General features: G+C 33.7%; 1 long non-coding RNA gene across 2 annotated transcripts in view; it reads left to right on the plus strand.

Annotated features, from left to right (window-relative positions):
• The window catches only part of LOC111738686, a 44,486-nt gene extending 31,757 nt beyond the window's left edge, over positions 1 to 12,729 (plus strand). For both annotated transcript variants that reach the window (XR_002779923.1, XR_002779934.1), the window contains exons 3-4: positions 11,209 to 11,342; positions 12,342 to 12,729. This is a non-coding gene — a long non-coding RNA (uncharacterized LOC111738686). The remainder of the gene's footprint in view (positions 1 to 11,208; positions 11,343 to 12,341) is intronic.
• Positions 12,730 to 13,671: the final 942 nt, after the last annotated feature.

Here is a 13,671-nt window from a genome sequence, read left to right on the forward strand (position 1 = left end):
AAAATTTCAAATAGAGATTGTTTGAACTGGTAATGGGGGACCAGAAAGGTGACAGGACGATATAGAAGAAACACAGAGAGGGATAACCGCAGGGAGCACTTACTTCTCTAGGGATGGGAGGAGCAGAAGGAAGAGTTTTGGGTACCAAAATGCCCTCGAAGTAAGCAGTTACTCTTCCGTCTCTCAGATCCACACTCTCCAGTTCTCAGTGCTGATTGTTAAACTGTTGCCTGTTAGCTCAAAACCTACTCTTCCGTATTGCACTTTGTGATACTGGGGCTGCGATCCTGCAAACTTCCCTTTTACCAACTGTCTCCATACTAAGTTCTGCTAAGAAGGAGAAATACAGAGAGATTATGTGAGAGGAGGAAGGGAAGAGACTTACTCCTATCTGTTTTGTGTAATGTTCTATTAATGGCACCCCAGGAATGGCCTTCACTCTCAGTATTGGTAATTGATTCCAGTTTTCAGCTTTTTCCCTATACTCTTAGAACCAGTCTTCTCATGCCCCCTCTGAGGTCTCAGCACTAGCTGGAGAGTGTCCCTTTCTCAAAAAAAGCCCAGCTCTGCAGGATTCCTTCCCTGAACTCTAGGGTCTGATACCCCCAATCTCTTCTCTCTGCTCCTCGATCCCTAGGGAGATAGTAGTTTCTCCCTGCAGTTACTATATCCGTGTTACCCCATGCTTTCTTGTTGCCCTTCCAGTCCTTCAATACCTGTTTAACCAGTTCCCTATTTGACATCTCTTCGTTTGTGTTTTTCTGACCAGATTCTGACTGACGTATTCTCCTACGCTCTTAAGAGATCTTTGAATGTGCACACAAAAAGTACATGAAACTGGCTCTTTCTCTTCACTCTTGTGCAAACCAAATGTCTCAGAGAATATCTGGGTGGGAGTTTGTGAGTGTTATGTCCTTAGTATTATCTCAAAGGAAAAGCATTCTGAGCTTTTCATTCCCACTCTTGACATTATTGTCATTCTTTATTCACTGTCAGTCTTTCTTTCTGTGCAGTACACTCTAGAAAGACACAGGTCTCATGACAACATCTAGTCTGGCACATAGGCACTCATTAAATATCTGCTGATAAATCAAGTAAATATGGTATGTAAAAGTTTTCATATATTTGTGTGAAAATGATGACAATCACTTATATCCAATACCCAATAATATGATCTTTTAAAAAAACTCTATGCCTATAATACAATATTTTCCATGATTCATTATTAAAAGAAATCATGCAATAAATAGTTCCTTTGTGACCAGAAAGATGTTTATCTTTCAAACAACCAAATATATATGTTGTGACTATTTCTGAGTATTAAGGAAAAGAAATGGACTTTATGAACTTTCTAGAGCCAGAGTAACACTGAAAATTTTGAAGCAAATATAGAACTCATTCCTTATATTTTCTATTGAATAGAAACGTTTTTAATAGAAAACTCACCTACATGGAAAAATCACAACCTATTTGACACAAAGAATGAATCTATATAAAAGTTTTTTAACTGAAATACTACTATTATTTTGAAACAATAGTTTAGAAATTGGGTTTGGCTGGCAACTTAAGTTTGAGATTTATGTCTTGAGGAATTTATTAAAATTGAGGAGCATGTCCTGAAGAGAATTACATTATTGGTTATATGTGAATTAAAAGCACATTTTGTATATAATGTGTGCAAATGTCTGGTCTTCTAATGACTTAAAGCCTGAGGGTCATAGAAATTATAGGAGTGCCCCCATTTATGTCTTTTAATTCTTAGTTCCAGGTTCTTTTCCTATATCATGCACCCATCAGAGAAGAAAATTGGTAGTATTCCACTCTTATTAGTACTTACATAAATAATAGAGTTTAAGTAGTTGTGCATATAAACATACATATATACATGTGTTTTTAAGCCTTATGATGTCACTAAATGAGACAATGTGACAGAATGATAAAGGTTATCCAGGACTTGAGGAGCAAATCCTCTGGGACTGAATTTCAAGACATGATTCTGAAGTGAGGAACATTGTGGGAGGCTGGAAACTTGGGAGCCTGAATCTCCCTCAGATAGATAGTTAGGATAGTTATGAGTTAAACAGAAAACATGAAGGAGTAAAGGCATCATTGATTTGGAATAGAGAGGCTCATAATTCCTCCTATTCACACTGTAGACTTAGGAATACAGAGACATGCTCAACCCCTTGGCAGAATATGTAGACTATTGAACCATTCAAACTTCATAGGAAAAGGAAATAGTTGAGGGAATGAAGATGCTGCCAGACAAAGTTGTTCTACCAGATATTTAAAACACAAAATTTTAACAAGTTCACATTCATGATGTATAAACATTTAAAATATAAATTGCAAAAGTTTATAAGGTCATTATGAATGGTGACGATAATTTCATCTTCAAAAACATATGTGTATGTAGTTATGTAATATTTTAATATAAAATTCCATGACTTTTTTTATAGTATATGAATTGAGTATGCTATCCTCGATTCTCTTATTTATAGAGACAAATGAAACTCTTTCAAACTTTTAGAGTGAAACATTATTGAGATTTTCTCCATGATACAGAAAACATAGATAAGAATCTCTCCCTATTAATCTGAATGGGATGTGCTCTGGGAATGTCCTCTTCATTCTTAGTGTCCACATTTTGAAAAACACCAAACCATTTTTTAGGGAAAAACAAGATAATCTTTTTTGACACTTTCTTAAGAATCTTTAAGAGAAAAATGTACTGCCAATTGTGGCTTGGTGCTTCTGAGCAGGAGAAGTTTATTATAAGCTGCAATCTTAAAACCGTAGACTGTCAAGGTTGGAAGGGGTCTTTTAAGTATCTTACCTAACCAATCAAAGGCCTATTGTCCCCCAACTTGCTATGAGGTAGTCATTCAGTTTGTGTTTAAATATCTACACTGACAGAGATTTCATCACATTTTGAGAGTTTGTATGCTAACCACAATTACTGTGACTAGTTTAACCTCATGAGATTAAAATGAGGCTTACCCCATCTGTGGAAGGGCCATATCATATTACGTTGGAGTCAGCATTTCCGTGAAAAAAGGCCCATTTTTCTATCACTTGTTTCTCCTGTGACAGTCTCAAGTTCCTGTCTCATCCTAGCCAATTGTTTCAGACATAGAAGAGGTAGGCTTTCCTTTTACCCATACTTCTTCTTACCTCTCATATTTAAAGATACATCCAGTAGCAACTTTGTAGGTACTTACATAAGTGTTTCCCAAAGTGGGTTCTCTGGAACATTATTCCCAGCAGCATACTTTATGAAAAAAGTTTTAAAAGACAAATATATTCAGGAAATGTTGCAAACCTTCTCATGGTGATTCACAGTGTATTATCATATTAAAAGCTCTAAGAAGTCTTGAGGAAAAAAAAAAAAACCTCTTCAACTTTCTATAATTTAGTATTCCCCAAACTTCTTTGATCTTAGAAACCTTTTTTCAAGTAACATCTGCTAGCTTTTCTTTAAACCAACTGTTCCTTAGAAATGCATGTTAAGGAACTGGCCATAAATTTACTGAGATGTCAAATCATAGGAGGAGGGTGGAACAAATATTTGGTCAAGTAAGCTTTTACTAATGGGAGAAGTCATGTAATAAGAAGAAAAGGCAACATTGTCACTACAGTGTCATCATTTTTCACCTTTTCTTTCCCTTGTTTTGTCTAAGCCCTCCCCTGTGGGCCACTATTTTGCCCCTGTTTGTCTTGGTCTCTACATAAGCACTACAGCCTCGTATAGAATTACAAGTATAGAATTAGAGCTCTTACATTTTTAAGAGCTCTATGGAGCCTTAAAACATCTTAAATAGGACCACAATTGTTCTTTTTTAAAGAAGGGCGATGGATTAGGATGAATTAGCCAGAGGAAGTATTACAAGCATTCATCTTCCTTCATTATACTTTAGAGACAAGTGGTTATGTGGCATGGAATTCTTTGCCAGGCCAAAAAAAAATAAATAAAGGTCCCAAACTCTCTATGAATACTTAATAATTAAAGATACTTTATTCTCAAGTGGAGTTTACCAAAGAAGTTCCCAGAAGCAGTGCTTTTCATTTAGACGGCAAGCTATGGGAGCAGCATAGAATCTTAACAAGACATGCCAAAAAGGAAAAAAAGGGTCCTATATTTCATGGGTAAATGCTAGAAATTGTGACTTTCAGTTGATATTTCCTTATTATGATTTGATGGTATTTGCAAGAAGAGTTTAATATTTTTGACCTGTGTTTTATTACTTATCTGTAATTTTGCAGCTAACAACCAAACTAAAGCAAAATCAGAGAATGGACACAATTATAGTAGAATTAATAGGGAATAGTTCATCTACCTCTGACAAGCCAATAAATATAAAACCCCTCCATTGCTATAAAGGCTCACCCAAAAATCAGGGTTCTCTAGAGTGTTTGATTAGACAATATTTTTAAAAATTAAGAGAAAATATTCCTATAATAATGTAATGGACTTATTGACTAGAAATTAAGGTTTCTCTTTTAAAATCTCCTTTTTAAAAACATTAACCAATACTTTTCATAATGATAATTATTGTATTTCTAAATTGAGGAAACTGGTAGAATATAAAATCTCCTTTGTTGGCAGTCAATAAATGTTAAACAAACAAACAAACAAACAAACAAAACCCCTGAAAACAGAAACAGCAAGATTACTCAGAATGTAGAACTGAGAAAAATGGAATTGACTGAGATGTTGACCAACAATAATAATTTAGGAAGCGCAGTGTTTATACATATAAATATATAAAAATATGTATAAATATATATATAATTCACACACATATACATACACACACAAAGTATCTTTAGGAATATTCTGCATATTGAAATTTGATAGGAGAAGAAAATGAATGAGAACCTTTATTCTGTGGTCTTTAAAATTGGAATTTATAAAAAATGAGTTCATATAGTTAGAAAAGCAGGTGAGATTATCTCTGCATTTATTTAATTCTTGACTTTGAAACTAGCAAGTATCAATTAAAAGATGTTATTATACTGATAGACAGTCAATAAATCTTGTGCAAATGAGTTAGTATTTTTAGTAATATTTCTGTAAATTTTACTAAACATAAACACCATCTCATTAGACTCTAATTATTTTTTGTCTTAGAGGGACACACCGTTGGATTTTGAATTCCAGTTCTGTGTGATAGGCAAGTTATTTCCCTCTTTGAGCCTCAACTATTGGTTATTTGTACGTAAAATAAGCAAAGCAATGCCCTCCTGCCTGTGCTGTGGTCATGGCTTATCCAAGATTCCAGAGTGTCTTCTCTTTAGTAGATTTGTAGTAAATCTTTTATCTCTTCTTTCTTCTCCTCCTCTTTCTTCTCCTTTTTATCTTCCTTCTACCTTTTATTTTCTTCCTCTGTCTTCTTCTTATTATTATTAAATTCCCTGCTGATAGCTCATTTAGAATTACCATAGAATTGCAGCTTTCCATGGAATCAGACTTACTAGATTAGAGGGAAATGTGCCACAACTGCAGTAGCGAAGAATAGAGTTACCTTGATAAATGAATGAAAAAGATATGTAGTGAAGAGCACTGTGGTGTTTCAGCTTCTCAGACTTCCTCTTCCAGTAACTTCACTTTTAAAATATGCCTAATGATGCAATGAAATGATTCTGAAGGAGCCTCCCACAGTAGCTGACTCAAGGATAATGATGTGAAGTATGTCTCAGCCAGAACTGGCTTTGCTACCAGCAGAAGTACATACATGGTATATCCTTAAGCTTCTCTCCTGGCCCACTGCACTCACAGGCTGGTGTGTGTGCGACTGGGGGATGAGGGTGGGGTGGGGGAAGAGTTAAGAATTCAGTGGCAAAAGTTGAAGAAATTATGAGGATTCTGACATTTAACAATTTCTTTTTGCAGTGCCTTATAATTTTTAAATGTCAGAGAGAACTGGAGTGGCTGTTAAGTCTGAGATCTTAGCACAGTGTTAGGTCAGTTTTATTTTACTAAAATTGGCTTGTTTACTTCTAGCAAGTAAGCATTGCACTCTAATATGACCATTTCTTTTTCTCCTCTGTAACTACTCTGTCACTGGTTTTAAGACCAAGGGCCACAATTTCAAAGGCAAAGCAATAAAAACAAAAGCAGATTTACTTTATTGGCTATAGGGTTTTTTGCCTATTAGGGCAATAAAACAAAGAAGCTAACATGTTTGATGCGTTTCATATCCAAAGTTTTATGATTGAGAGTCTTATCAATAAGCAGCATGAGTGCACCTATTCAGAGATCCCAGGGTGACCTTCAGAGTAATACTGATATTTAGATTTTCTATAGTAATCAATTAGACTGTGGATTAGTGTTCTTTCAAAGGTAAACCTAAAGAGAAAAATCCAGTAAATTACTTTTTTACTTAAATCTCAATAAAAGGCAAGACAGTTCTAAAATCTGTAATAAATACCAAGTTATTTAGTATATGACTTGCCAGGAGAAAGAGGAAATTCTGGTTGTATAACTGATTCTGCTCTTGAGTATTTCTCTGTAATCTTGTATGTATACAAAGAATTTTGAAATGATTGGTTCCCCATCCTTAAGACTTGGTTCAAAGACAATGTTCTTAATGAAATTTGCAAAGACTCCACCAGGTGGGAGCATTTTCTCCCTACCGTAAATTTCCAAAATGTCTTACCTGCATTTCTTATTCATTAATTATTAGTTTCTACCTTATGTTGTCATTATTTCTATTCAATATGTTTCTTACTTATTTCAATATTAATCCAAGAAAGCAGGGCATTTATCTTACTTTAATATTAACCACAGTACCTTACACAAAATAAATACCCAGATTATTAAATATATGAATGAATGAATCCCCAGTTGAGGTTCATCACTTTGGGGCTCACAATGTGAAATAGACACACAGATACACACACACGTACTCTTGACAGTTTTGTCTTAAAACACTTTTAAAATTTCAGAATCAAGAGTGATCCCAGGGATTATTCTCTTTCACTATTTGCCCATATTTTGCTCATTGAGATGCTGAAGCTCAGAGAAACTGAAGACTAAAAGCAGATAAACAATATATCCAAGAACATATAGTGAAACTTTTTTGGAACTAAAAGAAAACTTAAAGATTAAATTGTTTTTACTGTTTTTATTTTCTGGAACATGTATGTATATATGCATGTATGCTATATGTATGTGTTCATTTATTATTGTTAATCACATAATAAGGCCCAAAATGGAAAGTGACTATTAAAGGCCACATCAGGAAATTACTTACTGAGCTCAGACTAGAATACTGTTCTAGTTATGCATTAAACACCCTGGAAATGATATTATTTCTCTGATGCATGGAGCCCAGCAGTTACCTCTCCCATTGGCTCAACCCAACTGACTCACAGGTGTTATATGGGAATTGGAGCTGTGTGAGAATGCTAATATAGATGGATTTAGAAGACTTAGGTGAGATAACACAGATCTCTAAGACTGCAAAAGCAATTGATAATTTATGGCTTACTTTTTACCTTTATGTTAGTATATCATTTTCCTCCTTTTATAAAATAACCTTTCTAGGTATTGCTGCATCTGGTTTCCACAACTGTGAAGAAGAAATGCATTCGCACATTTCACCTCTCACCTTTGAAGAAGAAAGAGCCAGAAAAGTTTTTAAGGTTATAAATTGAATTTGATATAGAACAAGGGTTTGAACCTAAATATTTAAATTCACAGCCTTTCATCCTTTTCATCTTCTGTTGTTGCCTTCACATATATGCAAATAATAAGTATATAAAATGAGGAATTATTATGTTTTATAGAAGTGCTGACAATTGTGCTAATGAAATACTTTTCAATTGTGGAAATAAAAAATATTTTGTGAATTTTCAGCAGAAAGATGCCAGTGACTATACTTCATAGGTCATGGAAGTTAGAGACAGCCTTTTCATATTGTGTTTTTATCTAAGCAGAAACTCAAGCCTAAGCATCCAGCCTATATTTTAGTGATCTTTTTTTATGCTGGTTAAATCAGTTCTGTTCATGCTTTTATTGGCTATCTCAGTAGCATTTTTATGTAAACAAAAACAACAACAAAATCAAACACAGAAATGTAGTATGTGGGTACCTAGGTAAACATGGTTGAGAATTTGAGGTATCCTTCCAAACTATTTTATGCATCTGTAAATATAAATCTAAAGAAATCACATAGGGATATTTAATATTTTAATCAGGTGTATATCATTCTATCACTGACTTTTAAACTTCACGGTATGATTTCTATATTCCATAATGTATCTAACCACACTGCTATTACTGAATATTTTTCTCTCCCTTCCTTCCTTCCTTCCTTCCTTCCTGTTTTTTTTCCCCACCCCTCTCTCCTTTTTATAGGATAATCTGCAATGGACATTCTGCCCCTTACACTTTCATGTGTGATTATTTTTTTATGATAAAAATTTAGATGTAGAATTGCTAGATATTGCAGGTTTAGTATTCCAATAGCATACTCTGAGATGAAGATTGCGTTTAGGAGGTATGCTAGGATGTGGTTCTGGGGTCCATGTTTGTGCAATAGAAAGGAAGGAACAGGATCAGTGAGAAGTTGATTGCCACTTAATCTCAAGGAAAGTCTCAGTTGATTCTCCAAGGAAATTTTAAGCTGAAATGGCCACTTGAGTTGGCTCAAGTTAGAGTGGGGTGAAGAGGCCCTGAATTGATTAGTCACTGGATATAGGCTGCCCACGGAGGAAGGCTGGCCTGTCCTGAAGCTAAGTATCTCTCTTCAGCCAGAGTGATTCCTAAAGGCCATTGATAGCTGAGGGCTATCTGCCAGCAGCATTCCCAGCAGTTAAAGAAAGAGTCCTACAAAGGGAGTTCTGGGTGGTGCGTCATTGCACTAGGGCAGAGGCAATGCATGCAATTTATATTGATAGATTGTGCCTGACTACCACCCAAAATGTTGGAAAATATACAAATTCCATCAGCTGTGTGTGAGAGGGCCCCAAACCCTTAACAACGCTAAGAACTATCAATCTTTATATTTGCCAAGCTCATAGACAAAATTCTCATTGTTGCTTTAATTTGCATTCATTTTTTTAGTGAGATTAATATCTTTTCATATATTTAAAGGCCATGCATATTTCTTCTTTAGTGGTTTGACTATTCTTGCCCCTTTTGTTATTTTCTATTGTGTTAATCTTTGTGCAGTAAAAATATTAACCACTTATTTGTCACATATGTTGTATGTATTTTCTGAGTTTGTAGTTTGCTTTTTAATGTTTTTCTCTATCCTTCAGAGCAGTCCTTCATACAATCAAATCTGTTGTTGCCCTTTTCTTAATTTCAACCTTGTCGGTAAGAAGAGAACTTCTTATTTAAGATAATAAATATATCTTCATATACACTGAATCCATTTTGAATTTATTTTTATAAATATATATAACATGATACTACAATTGAAGTTTGCGTTGAGACACCAAGATACAACTGATACCTCATTCAAAGCATCTCAAGGGGCTGGAATATGAGGCAGCCATTACAATTTTACATCATGACGGTTGCAGGACTCTTCAAACTCAACTTCTTCAAGTATATATGAGGGCCAGGAACTGCTGATTAAAAGAAGATAAGTTCCTCAGATAAAGCTCCTAGTGTTCTGTGAATGTGTCATCCTCAAGGGGAGAAATAGCATGAGGTGGGTCTCCCTTCACTTTAAGGAGACTACTTAACAAGTTCAATATGTCCTCTGAAGTTTCAGAACACAGTGGATAAGTGTCTGATCACTGATGGATAAGGGACTACTAGCTTACTAACTTATTTTGATGTTAGAACGAAGGGCAGATTACTATTGATCGGGTGATTTGCATTTCCCGAATTTCTCAGAACAGAGGTTTCCGAGTGTTTCCTATGATCAGAAGCTCCTCCACCACACTCCTCAACACAAAAGTGTGCAAAGTGGGGTCAGCTTAGGTCTCAGCCCAAAGAGTAACCAATGAGGGCAAATAGATATCAGATTACCTCATATCATATTTAAATTTAAAAAAAGGGGATAAGACAAAGTTTGTTTATAATTATAACCTTAGAGTCCTGCTATCAACATAATAGTTACAGTGGTGTGAGATAAGGATCTAAGTTTTATTCTTAGATGTAGTTAATTCTTCCAACGCTATTTATAAAACAATGCAATCTTTCTTTCATGGATTTGAAATGCGACCATTTTATATATATATACATGTATATATATAAAATATTTATCTACTTACTTCTATACTCTACACTGTCTCAGGGATATAATTATTCTTCTGTGTTGTCATATTCTTTTAATAAAATGAGTTTATAAAATATTTCTATATCTAGTTAGAAAAATCTATTATCTTTTTGCTCTAAACACTTTTTTTATCTATATTTGAGCAATTTCTTTTTTCCAACTAAACTACATAAATATCAAATTATTCAATCTCCCAGCTTGTAGATATTTTATTGAAATTACAATAAATTCATAGAATGATTTTTGGTAAGATTTTACACCTTTTATAAAATTTAGACTTCCTACCAAATACTTGGTATGTCTTCCTTTATGTTCTTTAGTAACTTTTTATGGCTTTCCTCCTATATGTCTGTACAATTCATATTGTATTAAATCCTAGATATCTTATATTTTAATTGTTATGATGAATGGGCTTATTCATCTCACACTTGCAAACTGCATAAGATTATATATAATATGTAATTATTATAATTATATGTACTAATAAATACTTCGCAGCTGACTTTCTGAAGGAATAAACAATTACTGACTTTTAGAATTTGCTGATTTTCATGGTGTAAATATTTCTGCCATGGCCAATTTTAAACTATACCATCAATGCCACCAAATGTGGAATTAGGAAATATATGCCGAATTTACTTCTGTGAGCTGTTATATATCAATTCCAGTACATTACTCTTACCTATATTTTTTCTAGTCAAACAACTTTTAAGTGATTATAATTGAATATAAAGTTCAAGGTAAGCTTTATAAATAAGAATTTAAAACCTAAGAATAAGATTCTAAGAACCTAAGAATTAAAATTTAGAAAATAATTAAGATATCCTTAAATATATATTTTTTCTCTTGGATTTACTACTGACCAGCACTTCAAATATACGTTAATTGAGGGAGCATTTATGATAATTTATCCTCGTCTCTTTCTTAGGGGTTCTTGATCTTGTGGTTTTCCTTTTTCTTTGATGCTTAGTCTACAGTTGGACTTGTAGATGAGTAAAATGCACTGCATTGGATGTAGGAGTCCATCATACTCAACATTTTTGAAGTCTCACTCAAGTATGCAAGTTCTCTGCACCAAGTAGACTCTGAGAGAAGCCACATAAGGTACAGGTTCTTGTGAAATTCTCAAAGCTTTTCAATGTATTCTCTGTTGGGGTTGCTCCCCAAAGTTTCCTCCAGCGTCTGCTTGTTGGATTTTAAAGTTATCTGTGTCAGGTCAGAGCTGAAATTTGCAGTTATAAGACAAAGAATGCTATAGAAATTTAATGGAGTCCTGAATCTTTTTGATTAGTTTTAACTCGTTTTTGTCGTGATAATCCAAATTTATCTATTACGGTGCTAGCAGCCTCATTCTCTCTTCTCTTTACCTTTCAATTAGGAGTCATCCGCATTTATATTATGTAAAACCTAGAGACAAATGCTGCATCTAGTTGTTTGGGGCTCAACTAAATTTGATGTCTCCATCATCTCTTCCTGCTACCTTTTTTTACCTTTTTTTAAAGTGAAGTTACAGGCATCTTTCCAGCCATTATTTCATGCTTGAAGGTTTTCCAGACCTTTTTTAAAAAAATACTTCTGCTGAATTTTGAAGTAATTCCTTCTTTTGCCAGGTATATTAGTTTGCCAGAGCTACCATAACAAATTAGCACAAGACAGGATGGCTTAAACAGCAGAAATTTATTTTCTTACAGTTCTGAAGACTAATAGTCCAAGATCACGGTGTCTGCAGGGTTCCTTTCTTCTGTGATCCCTCCTTGGTCTGTAGATGGTCATCTCTCTTATATCACATGGTTTTTCAACTCAATTTGTCTGTTTTCTCATTTCCTCTTCTGGTATGGATACCAGTCAAATTGGATTGGGTCCAGTCTAATGATCTCATTTTAAATTACCTCTTTAAAGACCCTATCTCTAAATACAGTTACTTTCTAAAGTATTACGGGTTAGGACTTCAATTATATAAATTTTGGGGGGATACAATTCACCCCATAATACCAGGGATGAAATTCAAGCTATTTTCCATTAGTTGGCACTTTATTTAATCTGTTCTTTGATGATACCTAATCTAGTTTGTCATCTTTAATTCTATCTTTCTTATTTTAATAGGATTTTGGAAAAGGGAGAAGATAAACACATGTACTTGAATTACTATCTCTATATTGAAGTCTTCTGATATTTTTCAATGGCTGCACAGAAAACAAAGAAAGAACTTATCATTAGTCATCACTATGGTGTACTAATCTACCATAACCCTGAAGGGCATGAACTGTGTGTATACATGTGCATGAATCTTCAGTGAAGAATAAAACTGAAATGCTATCCTTTTAGCATTCATTTGAATTGCTCTAAAATGTTATAACCTACATTCCAAAGTTTTTGACTAATATATAATTAAAATAGCAATATGATTTGTAAAGTTAAAGATGAAAACAATGAGAACATTTGTAAATTTTCTGAGATCATGTCCAGATATCGTGGTAATACTTATTTTCTTAAGAACAATGTAAAAGTATTTTATTTTCTATGTGATATATGGAAATACTATGTATAGTATGTGTAATATATGTACAATCAAAAATATATAGGAATTTACAATGTTTCTGCCTACTAGTGTCTAATTTGTAATATTATTATCTAGTCATATCAAAACATGAATCTTCATAAACTACACAAGCACTGTTATCAAGGATGGTTAAAAATGAATCTTAAAATTTTATATTGCAAAAATGTTTCTGTGAATGTATTCTATTGTCTCCTCTTGGTCTCTCAGCCCACACAACTAATATAACCGCTCCCTTTAATTAAAATGAGAAAATATATTACTTATAAAACTTAGTGTTAAGCAGAGCCAGATACAAAATCTATAGTTCCCATAATAGGAGATGCACTATACAATGGAATAAATTGATAAATGAATGGTATAATTATTTTTCCCTGTTGCTATTTATCTTTTATCAGTGGCCAAAAAAAAAAAGTACAAAAGAATTCAAAAGAATTATAAAGTTTCTGTTTAATAAAAGAAAAACTATGAATTATATAACTTATGAGATCTTAACAGTTTTAAAGGTTTCTGAAATTAAAATTCTCCTTAGCCCTTATTACTCTTAACATAATTTTTTCTGTTTAATATAATTAACAAAATCTTTATGGATAATTTCTCCTGCTGTTTATTTCAGGAGAACTAAATTATTGAAGTGTAAAATAGTTTTTAATGACATATACTTTATTTTGTATTTGTCCATGGATGCTTTCGTCATACATTGGAAAAATGAGAATTTAGTTGTATTATGAAATGAGCGTTAGACACCAAATAAGTATTCCCTGGAGGAAAAGAAACAGGAATATGAGCTGCTTGCTCTGGGAGCTTTTTAAATCCTCTAACCCATTTGAAATTATTCTGATGCTGTTATTTAAAGGTTGCTGTTGCCTGCAAACC

The sequence above is a fragment of the Pteropus vampyrus genome, unplaced genomic scaffold, assembly GCF_000151845.1.
Source record: "Pteropus vampyrus isolate Shadow unplaced genomic scaffold, Pvam_2.0 Scaffold2, whole genome shotgun sequence".
In the NCBI taxonomy this organism is placed as follows: Eukaryota; Metazoa; Chordata; class Mammalia; order Chiroptera; family Pteropodidae; genus Pteropus; species Pteropus vampyrus.